This window comes from Phocoena phocoena, chromosome 15, assembly GCF_963924675.1.
Source record: "Phocoena phocoena chromosome 15, mPhoPho1.1, whole genome shotgun sequence".
Classification (NCBI taxonomy): Eukaryota; Metazoa; Chordata; class Mammalia; order Artiodactyla; family Phocoenidae; genus Phocoena; species Phocoena phocoena.
In genome coordinates this window covers 26288122-26300254 of record NC_089233.1, presented here as the reverse complement: position 1 = coordinate 26300254, position 12133 = coordinate 26288122, and the positions used below count along the sequence as shown (strand labels likewise).

Here is a 12133-nt window from a genome sequence, read left to right as displayed (position 1 = left end):
ACAGAAAATCAGTAAGGATTTAAGAAAAAAACAAAAAAACAAAAACGATACTAGCAGCCAACTTGACCGTATTGACATTTACACAACACTTCACCCAACAACAGAATACACATTCTTTTCAACAGCACATGTTCCCCAACCACAGTGAAGTTAAAGTAGGAATTAATAAAAGGAAGATCCTTTTGAAAATCCCCAAATATTTAGAAACTAACACACTTTTGTGTAACCTGTGGGACAAAAAATAAAAATAAGCCAAAGGAGAAAATAAGTATTTTGAACTGAATGAAAATAAAAACACAATATATCAAGTTGTGTGATAACCTGCTGAAGTGGTATCTGAAGAGAACTTTTATAGCACTAAATGCCTTTATTAGAAAAAAAAAAGTTCTCAAATCAATGGCCTCAGTGTCCAGCCTAAAAAAAATAAAAACTAGAAAAAGAAAAGCAAATTAAACCTAAAATAGAAGAAAGTAAATAATAAAGGCCAGAGCAGAAATCAATGAAATAAACAGAAAAGCAATACAGAAAAATCAATGGAACTAGAAACTGGTCCCTGGAGATCAGTAAAAGTGATAAACCTCCAACAGACAAATCAGGAAAACAAAGAAAGAGGACACAAATTACCAATATCAGGAATGAGAGAGGTGACATCACTACAGATTCTACAAATATGAAATGGATAATAAGGCAATATTATGAAAAACTTTATGTCAATAAATTCAATGACTTAGACGAAACAATTCCTTGAAAGTCAAACCATGAAGTTCACTTAAAAAGAAATAAATAACCTGATTAACCCTATATCTATTTTTAAAAAGTTGAATTAATAGTGAAAAACCTTTTCATAAGGGAAACCGCAGGCCCAGATGGCTTTTCTGGTGAATTCTACCAATCATTTAAGGAATAAACAATACCAGTTATATGCAAACTCTTCTAGAAAACTGAAAAGGAGGCAATACCTCCCAACTTATTCTATGATGCCAGTATTACCCTGACACCAAAGCCAGACAAAGACATTACTAGAAAAGTAAATTACTGACCAATATCCTTCAGGAACATAGAACATTTCTAAACAAATTTTAGAAAATTGAATCCAACAATATATAAAAAGGATAATATATCCTAACCAAGTGGAGTTTTGCCCAAGGAATGTAAGGATGGTTTAATGTTTGAATAATCAATCAGTGTAATTTACCATATTAACAAACTAAAAAAATTTAAAACCATGATCATCTTAATAGACACAGAAGAAGCATTTGGAAAAAGCTGACATTAATTCCTGATTTTTTTAAAAATTCCTCACCAATTAGGAATAAAAGGGAACTTCCTAACCTGATAAAGGCCATCTATGACAAACCCACAGGGAACACCATGCCTAATATCGAAAGACTGAATGCTTTCTCCTTAAGATCAGAAATAAACTAAGAATGTCCTCTCTCACCACTTCTACTCAACATTATACTGGAAGTTCTAGACAACAAGGCAAGAAAAATAAATAGAAAGCATTCAGATTGGAAAGGAAGAAGTAAAACTGTCACTATTCACAGATTACATGATTGCCCATGTAGAAATCTGAAGGAATCTACCAAAAGACTACTAATAAGTGAGTTTAACAAGGTGGCAGAATAGCAGGCCAATATAAAAAATTCAAGTGCATTTCCATCTACCAGTAATGAACAATCAGGACTTGAAATTTTAAAATAATATCACCTATAATATACTCCAAAATATGAAAAATAAATCTGACAAAATATGTGAAAGGTGTGTACACTGGGAATGACAAAAACACTGCTGAGAGAAATTTAAAAAGACCTAAATAAATCAAGAGATATATCATGTCCAGGGACTGGAGGACTCAATAGTGTCAATATGCCAGTTCTCTCCAAATTGACCTAAAGATTTAATGCAATCCCAATAGGCTTCTTGTATAAATTGTTACCAGATTCTAAAATTCACATGGAAATATAAAGGAACTAGAATAGTCAAGAGGAAGGACAAAGTTGGAATACTAACACTACCTGATTTCAAGACTTATTATAAACCTGCATTAGTTAAGATAGTGTGGAACTGGTGTAAAAATAGACAAATAGATCAACGGAACAAAACAGAGCCCAGAAATAGACCCACACACATGTGGACAACTTATTTTCAACAAAGGTGCAAAGGCAATTCAATGGAGAAAGGATGGTCTTTTCAACAAAAGACAATGGAACAATTTGATACCTACATACAAAGAAGTGAACTTCTATTCATAACCCATAATATATACAAATTTAACTATAAATGGGTCATCGACCTAAATGTAAAAACTCAAATTATAAAACTTTTAGAGGAAAACATAGGAAAAAAACATTGTTACTTTGAGTTAAGCAAAATTTCTTAGATATAACAAGAAAAGAATGATGCAAAGGAGAACAAATAGATAAATCGGATTTTATCAAAATTTAAAACTTCTGCTCTTAAAAGAACACTGTCAAGAGAAGGAAAAGAGCCACACAGGGGAGAAAATATTTGGAAATCATATATCTGATAAAGGATTTGTATCCAGAATATATCAAGAACTTTCAAAATTCAATAATGAGGGAGCTTCCCTGGCAGTCCAGTGGTTAAGACTCTGCACTTCCTTGGGACTTCCCTGGTGGCGCAGTAGTTATGAATCCGCCTACCAATGCAGGGGACACGGGTTGGAGCCCTGGTCCAGGAAGATCCCACATGCTGCAGAGCAACTAAGCCTGTGCGCCACAACTACTGAGCCGGCGTGCCACAACTACTGAGCCCGCGCACCTAGAGCCCGTGCTCCACAACAAGAGAAGCCACCACAATGAGAAGCCCACACACCACAATGAAGAGTAGCCCCCACTTGCCACAACTAGAGAAAGCCCATGCTCAGCAACGAAGACCAACGCAGCCAAAAATAAATAAATAAACTTATTAAAAAAAAAAAAAAAAGACTCCGCACTTCTACTGCAGGGGGCATGGGTTCGATCCCTGGTCGGGGAACTAAGAGCCCACAATCTGCATGTCACGGCCAATAAAAACAGAAAAACAACCCAATAAAAAATGCATAAGGCGTATGAATACTTCTCCAAAGAAGACAGATGAATAGTAGATAAACACATGAAAAAAATGCTCAACTTCATTAGTCATTAGAGAAATGCAAACTAAAACGAGATAGCACTGCCCAACTGTTAGAATGGCTAAATTAAATTAAAAAGACTAACCATACCACGTGTTGATGAGGATGTGGAGGAACTGGAACTCTCCTACACTGCCAGTGGGGATGCAAAATGGCACAACCACTCTGGAAAACAGTCAGTTTCCTAAAAATATAAACATCTGATCCAGGCATTCCACTCCTATGTATTCACCCAAAAGGAAGGAAAGCTTTTTAATGTCCTTTCAAAGGCTGGTACACAAATGTTCATAGTAGCTTTATTTGTAATAGCCCCAAACTGCAAACAACTCAAATGTCCATACCACTCATAAGTAACAAGGAACGAACTCTTGGTTCACAATAACGTACAGCATGGATGGGTCTTGAAATAATTACACTGAATGAAAGAAGCCAGGAAAAGAATACATAAAACAACAAGGTCCTACTATATAGCACAGAGAACTATATTCAATATCCTATGATAAACCACAATGGAAAAGAATATTTTTTTAAAAAGAATGTATGTGTATATATACATATATATAAAATGAATCACTTTGCTTGCTGTACAGCAGTAATTAACACAACACTGTAAATTAACTATACTTCAATTTTACATATATATTTTTTTGGCTGCACCACGTGGCACATGGGATCTTAGTTCTCCGACTAGGTATCCAAACTGTGCCCCCCTGCATTGGAAGCATGGTGTGTTAACCACTGCACTGCCAGGGAAGTCCCCAATTTTTTAAAAAAAGAAAAAGAATACACACTGTTTCGAGTCCATTTATATAAAATTCTAGGATATACAAACTAACAGATAGTGACAGAAAGCAGAATGGCTGTTGGAGGGTGGGGGAGATGGATTACAAAAGGACAGGAAGAAACAACCAAAAACCGAAAACCAAAACCCCAATTCAAAAGAAAAAAGCCACCCTGGATTTCTACAAGTGTTTTCACCTGAATGGAACTAGTGGCTTTTATTTGAGATAAGCTGAGATCTGGACATAGTGTTTAAACTTTCTCTAAATATTTCCCATCGTGTTATTTTTAGAGCTAGCATGGGATTAAATAGCACTCACTACCGTGACAACTGGCAAACACACAGAGGTAAACGCCAGAGAAACCGTTCACACTTCCAAGGCCTCTAGTTGGTCCAACGAGCAGTTACAGAGACAGAAAGCATCACAAGAAAACAGTGACAGCTTTTTAAGAACCATGAAAGGAGAGAGAAGAACAGCAAAATGTTTCCAATAAAATCTTACTCATGTTTCCAAAAAAGCAATTCTAACTTGTCCATAATGGAACAAGGAACAAGGGAAAAGGTCATCTTTCATGTTCAACATTTTTCTACCTAAGTTTTACATGTATATGTACAGTTTTACAGCACTAAAGCAGAACCACGAGGGGAAAATGCAAAAAGTAGGTTCTGCTCTGTAAGTAAATTTATCATCACATTTTCTCTCGTTTCCTTCCACCCATTTATCTTTTCAAGTTGCCAAGAACATCCCTGGGAATAATCACCTCCTACGTCAAAAGCTGGGGATAGGATAATTGGCATCTGATGATGGGAGATGACATCTTTAAATAGTCACTTTTAACTTCATAACATATATTTCATCTTTAACCATGTATATACTGCTTCAACTCCTAGCTTTAAAATGCAGGGGAGCGTATATTGGAAGATGCCCCAATAACAAGGATAAATTCTCCAAAAGTTTGCAATAGCTAAAAAAAATTTTTGAAACCCATTAGATCAAGTGTCACTTATGTAACAAGGATCTTAAAATACAAGGCCTAGGAAAAGGTCAACATCCATCCTATCTATCTATCTATCTGTCTGTCTGTCTGTCTATCTATCAAAATGACTTCCTGGTTAATGATTAAAGGTTTGAGTTTTTGAAATATCATATACTATGAATAAACCTAAAGGAAAATAAATGATTCTTTGCGGTACTAATAAACACACACCATGTATCATTCATGTGAGATGCTGGTACTACTTTATACAAAGTGGCAACATATGTGAAGGAACCCATTTGGGACATTCAAATAATGTTTCTTACAAGCTCATAATACTGGAAACCAAAGGAATTTGTTCGGTTTGATACCAACACACTCACACCCATAACATGTCTCCACCACATTGGGTGGACCTCGGCCAAGACATCACACAAAGTGCGTGGCTGATTGTTTCTGCCTCGTCCAAACCAACTCCGCACAAAGTTGAAAATGAGAGCCTCAAGCAAGAGCAAATACAACTCCCGTAGCCCAGTAGCACTGATGGCCGGCTCACTCACCGGCAAGCAGATGCTTGCAGCACTATTTGCTTAAGGCTGCTACCCTATGGCAGAAAGTTATCTTAGGAAAGCAATGACCCTGACATCTATGCTAAAGAACCTTCCACATGTGTGCACGGGGAGCCACGTGCAAAGATGCAAGAGCACCTCTGCTTGTAATGAAGAAAACTTGGAAACGACCCAGGTGGGCAGCAACAGGGGATTTATTAAAACTGTGCTACAGTCCCCCGAGCAGACTAGAACACAGCGGTTACAAGGAATGAGCTAGAGCCATAGGGAGTGACACGGTTAGACCTCTGATGCTTTGTAGAGTTAACATCAAAAAGAAGACATGTTTACAAAATATGCACAATATGTACCATTTGTTGGGGAGAACATCCCCCCCAAAACACTACGTTTCCTATGTATAAATACATATCAACAGAAAAAGATGTGGGAAAATCCAAAAAAACTCCTAAGACTGGTCACCTCGAAAAGGAAGAGGAGAGAGAGGAAGGAATTGAGAGCTGAGAGGGTGGGAGTCCTCCACTTAATGCAGGACAAGTAATAAGAGAAATAGCGATTTATCCTGTTACTGTCGACTGCTTTTTATATCCATAATACCGTCACCAACTCTGCACACTAATGTTTGTGTCTCAGATAATCTGGTTGACCTTTTCAGAGCGTATCTGGAAAAAAAAGGGAAAAGAGAAAGAGAAACAAAACTTTTTACTGTTCATAGCTGCCAGCTTGATCTTATTCTGGTTCTGGAATGAACCAATTTAAACTTATTTTTCCAGGGTTAGAGGTTCTAAGATTGACTTGATGAGGTGATATCAGGGCATTCTATACAGCTGTAATTTTTCTGCAGAATTCCTCTTTGTACCATTTTCTGTATGGTTGGCACTATTTGTGAAAGGGAGTTGAAAAAACTACTGCCTCTCTCTCCAAGCTGGGAGACCTTCAGTTTTTCAGAGGTTACACAGGCAACACATCCTGCTTCAGTCCTCACCCTGCTATGTTCTGCAGGGGCCCGCACACTGCCTCTATGTGGCAGGGATTCCTGCTTGGATGGAGTGCCAAAAGAAGGTAAACAGAGGTACCACGAACTTTCTAGCTGCTCTTCCACTGAAAATCACAGAAATCTCACATGATGAAATGCCAACGAAATGAATTTAGAATCCAAGAGTCATAGGCACCAGCAACAAACAACTGAAATATTCATAGATGGGGGGACTCAATAGTGTTAAGACATTAATTTCCCCCAAATTCAATTATAGCTTTACTACAATCCCAATCAAAATCCGAGCAGGCATTTTGTAGAAACTGATGAGCTGATTCTAAAAAGTATACAGAAAATCATATGGAAACAAAGGACTAGAATAGGCAAAACAGTTTTGTAAAAGAAGAACAAATTTGGAGGATTTACAATACGTGGCTTCAGTACTCTCCATAAAATACAATCAAAGACTGTGTCGTAATTGGCATACAGATAGATATACAGATCAATGGAACACAAACCACAGCAACCGACCACACGTACACGGTCAAGTGAATTTTAACAAAGGCACCACGGCAGTTGCATGGAGAGAGGATCATCGTTTCAACAAATGGTGCTGGATATGGGAAAAAATGGACATCAAGCCCAACCTCACACCATACACAAAAATTAACTCAAAATGGATCCTAGACCTAAATGTAAAAGCGAAAATGATAAAAATTCTTGGAGAAAACCTTTGTGACCCAGGTAGACAAAGCTTTCTTAGGAAACAAAAAAGCATAAAAGAAAAACATTGATAAATTGGACTTCATCAAAATTAAAAACTTCTGCACTTGGAGAGACCCCACTGAGAAGATGCAAAGGCAATCCACCAAGTAGGAGAAAATACTAACAATACATATATCTGAAAAAAGACTTCTGTCCAGAACATACAATGAACTCTGATGATTCAAAAACAGGAAGGTGGGCTTCCCTGGTGGTGCAGTGGTTAATAATCCGCCTGCCAATGCAGAGGACACGGGTTCGAGCCCTAGTCCAGGAAGATGCCACATGCCGTGGAGCAACTAAGCCTGTGTGCCACAACTACTGAGCTTGCACTCTAGAGCTCGTGAGCCACAACTACTGAGCCCGCGTGCCATAACTGCTGAAGCCCGCGCGCCTAGAGCCTGTGCTCCACTACAAGAGAAGCCACTGCAATGAGAAGCCCATGCACGGCAATGAAGAGTAGCCCCCACTCGCCACAACTAGAGAAAGCCTACGCGCAGCAACAAAGACCCAACACAGCCAAAAATAAATAAATTTATTTTTTTAAAAAAAAGAACTGGGTTTAAAAGAAAATAGGAAGGCAAACAAGCTATAAAAATGGGCAAAAGGTTTGAGCAGACACTTCACAAAAGATGTAACAGGGACTTCCCTGGTGGTCCAGTGGTTAAGAATCTGCCTTTCAATGCAGGGGACGCAGGTTTGATCCCTGGTCAGGGAACTAAGATTCTCACATGCCGCAGGACAACTAAGCCCATGCACTGCAACTACTGCCCCGTGCACATCAACTAGAGAGCCCACATCCCACAATGAAAGATCTTGTGTGCCGCAACGAAGACCCGATGCAGCCAAAAATAAATAGATAAATAAAAACGACGACGTAACGAATGACCAATGAGCGCATGAAAAAGTGCTTAACATCACTAGTCATCAGGGAAATGCAAATTAAAATGAGGTTCCACCACATACCCACTAGAGTAGCCAAAATAAAAAAGACAAATGGACCCAGAGATTATCATACTAAGTAAGACAAAGACAAATATTATATATCATTTATATATGGCATCTAAAACAAATGACACAAATGAACTTATTTATAAAACAGAAATAGACGCACAAACATAGAAAACAAACTTATGGTTACCAAAGGGGAAAGGGGTGGGAAGGGATAAACTAGGATTTGGGGATTAACAGATACACACTACTATATATAAAACAGATAACCAACAAGGACCTATTGTATAGCACAGGGAACTATATTCAGTATCTTGTAATAACCTATAATGGAAGAGAATCTGAAAAAGATATATATAAAATTAATCACTTTGCTATATACCTGAAACTAACATAACATTGTAAACCAAATATACTTCAATAAAAATAAGAAGAAGAAAATAAAAGACAGAAATTGAAAGATGTGACCCAACTGGAACGCATGTATTTCTGGCGGGAATGTACAATGGCACCACATCACCTGGTCCTCGGCCCCTATCCCGTGTGTCCTCCATGCATTCAATTCACAGGTTCATATAACCTGCTTGGCCTCATCAAGCCTGCTCTAAAACCCTGAATTTATGAGATAAAGCAATGATAGGGGGCTGTGGCCGCTGGCTCTGGCCCTGGGTTCTAAACTGTCCGTCACCGACAATGCAGTCGCAGGGATAGCTAAGTGAGCTATTTGAGTAGCTAAGTGAGCCTTCTTCAGGCAAAGTCTTGATTTAGGTTATCAGAGAAAAGCCTGCTGTCAGCACCTCAGGCAACCTAAATATCCAAGCCTGAGGGGGCTTTTTTCCCTCCTCTGCAAGAAAATTAATTTCTCCAAGTACTCTTTAAAGCAGTTCTCAAAGTGAGGGCCCAGACCAGCAGCACCAGCACAGCCTGGGAGGTTGTAAGAAAGGCAGAACCTCAGCCCCGCCGCAGGGTCCACCTGCATCTTCCCAAGATGTTCAGGTTCAAGTGCCGAGCGTGCTAGGCCACAACCAAGACTCCATGGAGCTAACGCAGGTGAAAGCCCTTCACACACTGTGAAGTGCTGTTAAAATGGATGCAGCCCTTGCTGCGGAGGGGCGGAGGGGCGGAGGGGCGGAGGGGCGGAGGGGCGGAGGGGCGGAGGGGCGGAGGGGCGGAGGGGCGGAGGGGCGGGGAGGCGGGGAGGCAGGGAGGCGGGCAGCAAGCAGGGGTGAAGGTGTTGAGGGCGGCCCCAACAGAGGAGTCGGTGGCCGCAGAAGTCCTGCCTGGAAGGAGACAGTGTCTCCAAGACACCTTCATTTTCTCAAGCAACCTCAACTGTGGTTAATCACTTTTAGACCCACTGCATTTCAGTGGGGTTCGGGTGAATCATTTCAGACGAGTGAGGGAGTAAAAAGGCTTGAAGGTTTCTAGGACCCTCAGCAAGCCTTTCTGAAAACCTGATAAAAACTGTGGCATCCCTTTCCCAGAAACACACACATTTTACATACACTTTTGGTGAATTCACAGATTTCTTAGTCTTGAGTGCAGTGGGCACCAGATTAAAAATCTCGGGGAAGGGCTTATCTAGGAAGTTCAGCACCAGGACTCTGCTGGCACCATAGCTGGAAGGCACTGGCCAAGGAGGTTCTCCAGAACCACATGGAGGACCACACTGAAAGGAATCGCATGTTAATTTCCTCTACAATACTTTTTGAAGACCTACCTGTGCAGGTACCTCTCTAAGACGCTGGGGCCAGGACAGACAGATCCTCCAGCCAGGTGTCCAAGATTTGTGGCTTCTCAGGGCTCCTTACACCTGTGAGAGAAGTAGGATCAGACCTGTGTTCTCTACTTTAGGGCTCACAGAAGGTCACAGGGCCAGCCTCCCTCAGGACACCCCAGACCCTGCATACCTCAGGCATCCCACCTGCCCATCAAGATACAGATGCACCTCTATCATTTAATCCCCTCCCTCCCCTCAGAAGACAAAGCTGAAAAAAGCACCTGTTAGAATCTCATTTCCATTCCACCTGCCAGTTAGTTCTGGGCTCAGCTCACATGTGATGTTCTCTCATTTTCTAATTTCTTTTCACTTTTTATAAACCCTATCACTTCTGCACAATAATTCCAACAACTCAGTGAACACCGAAAAATGGAGGGGGACAATGGAATCAATTTTATCATCAACCATTCAAAGGCAATGCTCAGTAATACATTTTAATTCTGAAAATGTTCAATTTTTTTTTTTTTTAAATTAAAGAGCTGCAGTGAGATTTGCACATAGATCTCAAGCACTCCGGGAGCAGTATCTCAGAGTTCCTGTCTGAGGGTAAATGCCAGGGCCTTTTCCAGTCACCTGCCCAAACCGTGACATTTAAAGCAACTTGGTGAACACAACTTCCTGGCATGTATAGGTTTCCCATTTGCCTATACACCTGCACAGTGGGCTGTGGACATTCTTAATTTATGTCTCCTTATACCCTGCGAGCATCACTGGTACCAGGCGGCAAAGGTGCATGTAGCAGAATGTTCTGTGCAGCTAAAAAGCTGCAGACAACCCAAGGCCTTACTCCCAGAAATTGATTAAATCAACTGTGATAGATAGAGCCATTGGATGGGAAACCGTGCAGCTATTAAAGAGAATAAGGTATCCCATCCATGCATTATATTATAGCATATAATGCAGTATATATAATTTACGATGCAATATTGTAATAGTACACATCACATTAATGTATAAGAGAAAGTGTTAATTTTAAAAATAATATATGCTATCACTTATCGTGATTATAAAATGTACTACAAGCCACTGTATTAGTTAACACATCCATACATTAATTAATGGAGAATCAAAGTGCACTTTAAAGTCAGTCCATTTGAATAAAAATAAAAGGGCACGTTTGAATACATAAATGTGAATATGCGTATCAATTGTCCAGAGCATTGGGACTCAGCCTTTCCCGCGCAGCGGCATCACCTAGAGGAGAGCCTGTTAAAGCCCAGATTGCCCGGCTCCCCCAGCAGGTCTAATTGGGCAGGTCTGGGGTGAGCTAGAGAAGTTGCATTTCTAACCAGCTCCCAAGTGATGCTGCTGGCCCCGGGGCCAGGCACACACCCAGGGCTCAACCGCGGCAATCTGGGGTAAGAGGAGCTTTGGGGCTTTTTATTTCAGAAAACTTACACATTCATTCAACAACCCTCGTTGAGCGTCAGCTCCATGCAGGGCAGCCGTGGACCGCCCGAGGGGTCGGGCTAGTAAAGGAACCACAGCCTTTTCCTCCGCCTCCTGGGTGCCTCACCCTAGAGGGGAAACTGAGGCCCCGAGACCGGTTGTCCAAAGTCGCGGAGTCTCTCTGGTGGAGCTGGGATTCGAACCTCAGGCTCTGAAATGCCTGCGAGCGTCCTGAGCGCTCCCGAGCTCCAAACGAGTTCCTCCCGCCGAGCCTGTGGGGACTCTGGGGGCTCCGGAGACGAAGTCCCCGGCCCCACTCGGACACGAAGGGGCGGACAGACTTCCTTGCCCGCTCTGCTGCCGTGAGTGTGCTGCGAGCGGCCGGCGCGCGCACGCTTGAGCCCCGCCCCGCCGGCCGCTGCGAAAGGGCGGGGCCGGGCGGGTACGCTGGGGCCCGCGCTCGTGCCCGTGGGGCGAGCGCACGGGAGTGGCGCCAGGATAGAGGCTCGCCGAGCCGCCATTCTAACGCAGGCGCGGTGGCCAAGTGGTAAGGCGTCGGTCTCGTAAACCGAAGATCACGGGTTCGAACCCCGTCCGTGCCTAGCATTCTCACTTCCCTAGACGGGGCCACTTTTTAGGGGTGTGACCACTTTTCGAGAGTAATCATCGACGTTCTACCCTTTCCGCATCCCGTATTAACCAATAGATCTTCGCCTCTGGGTGCCGACGGAGCCAACTGTTTTCACTCAGTTTAGATTCAGGCTTTCTCCGGCCCGCGCAGGTCAAAGTCCGGGTGGTCCGGCCTCATGCACTGC

At 41.7% G+C, this 12133-nt stretch overlaps 1 non-coding gene across 1 annotated transcript; it reads left to right on the top strand.

Annotated features, from left to right (window-relative positions):
• The first annotated feature begins 11848 nt into the window (after positions 1-11848).
• Positions 11849-11920, top strand: TRNAT-CGU (transfer RNA threonine (anticodon CGU)). Its single transcript has one exon. It is a non-coding gene; the product is annotated as a tRNA-Thr (tRNA).
• Positions 11921-12133: the final 213 nt, after the last annotated feature.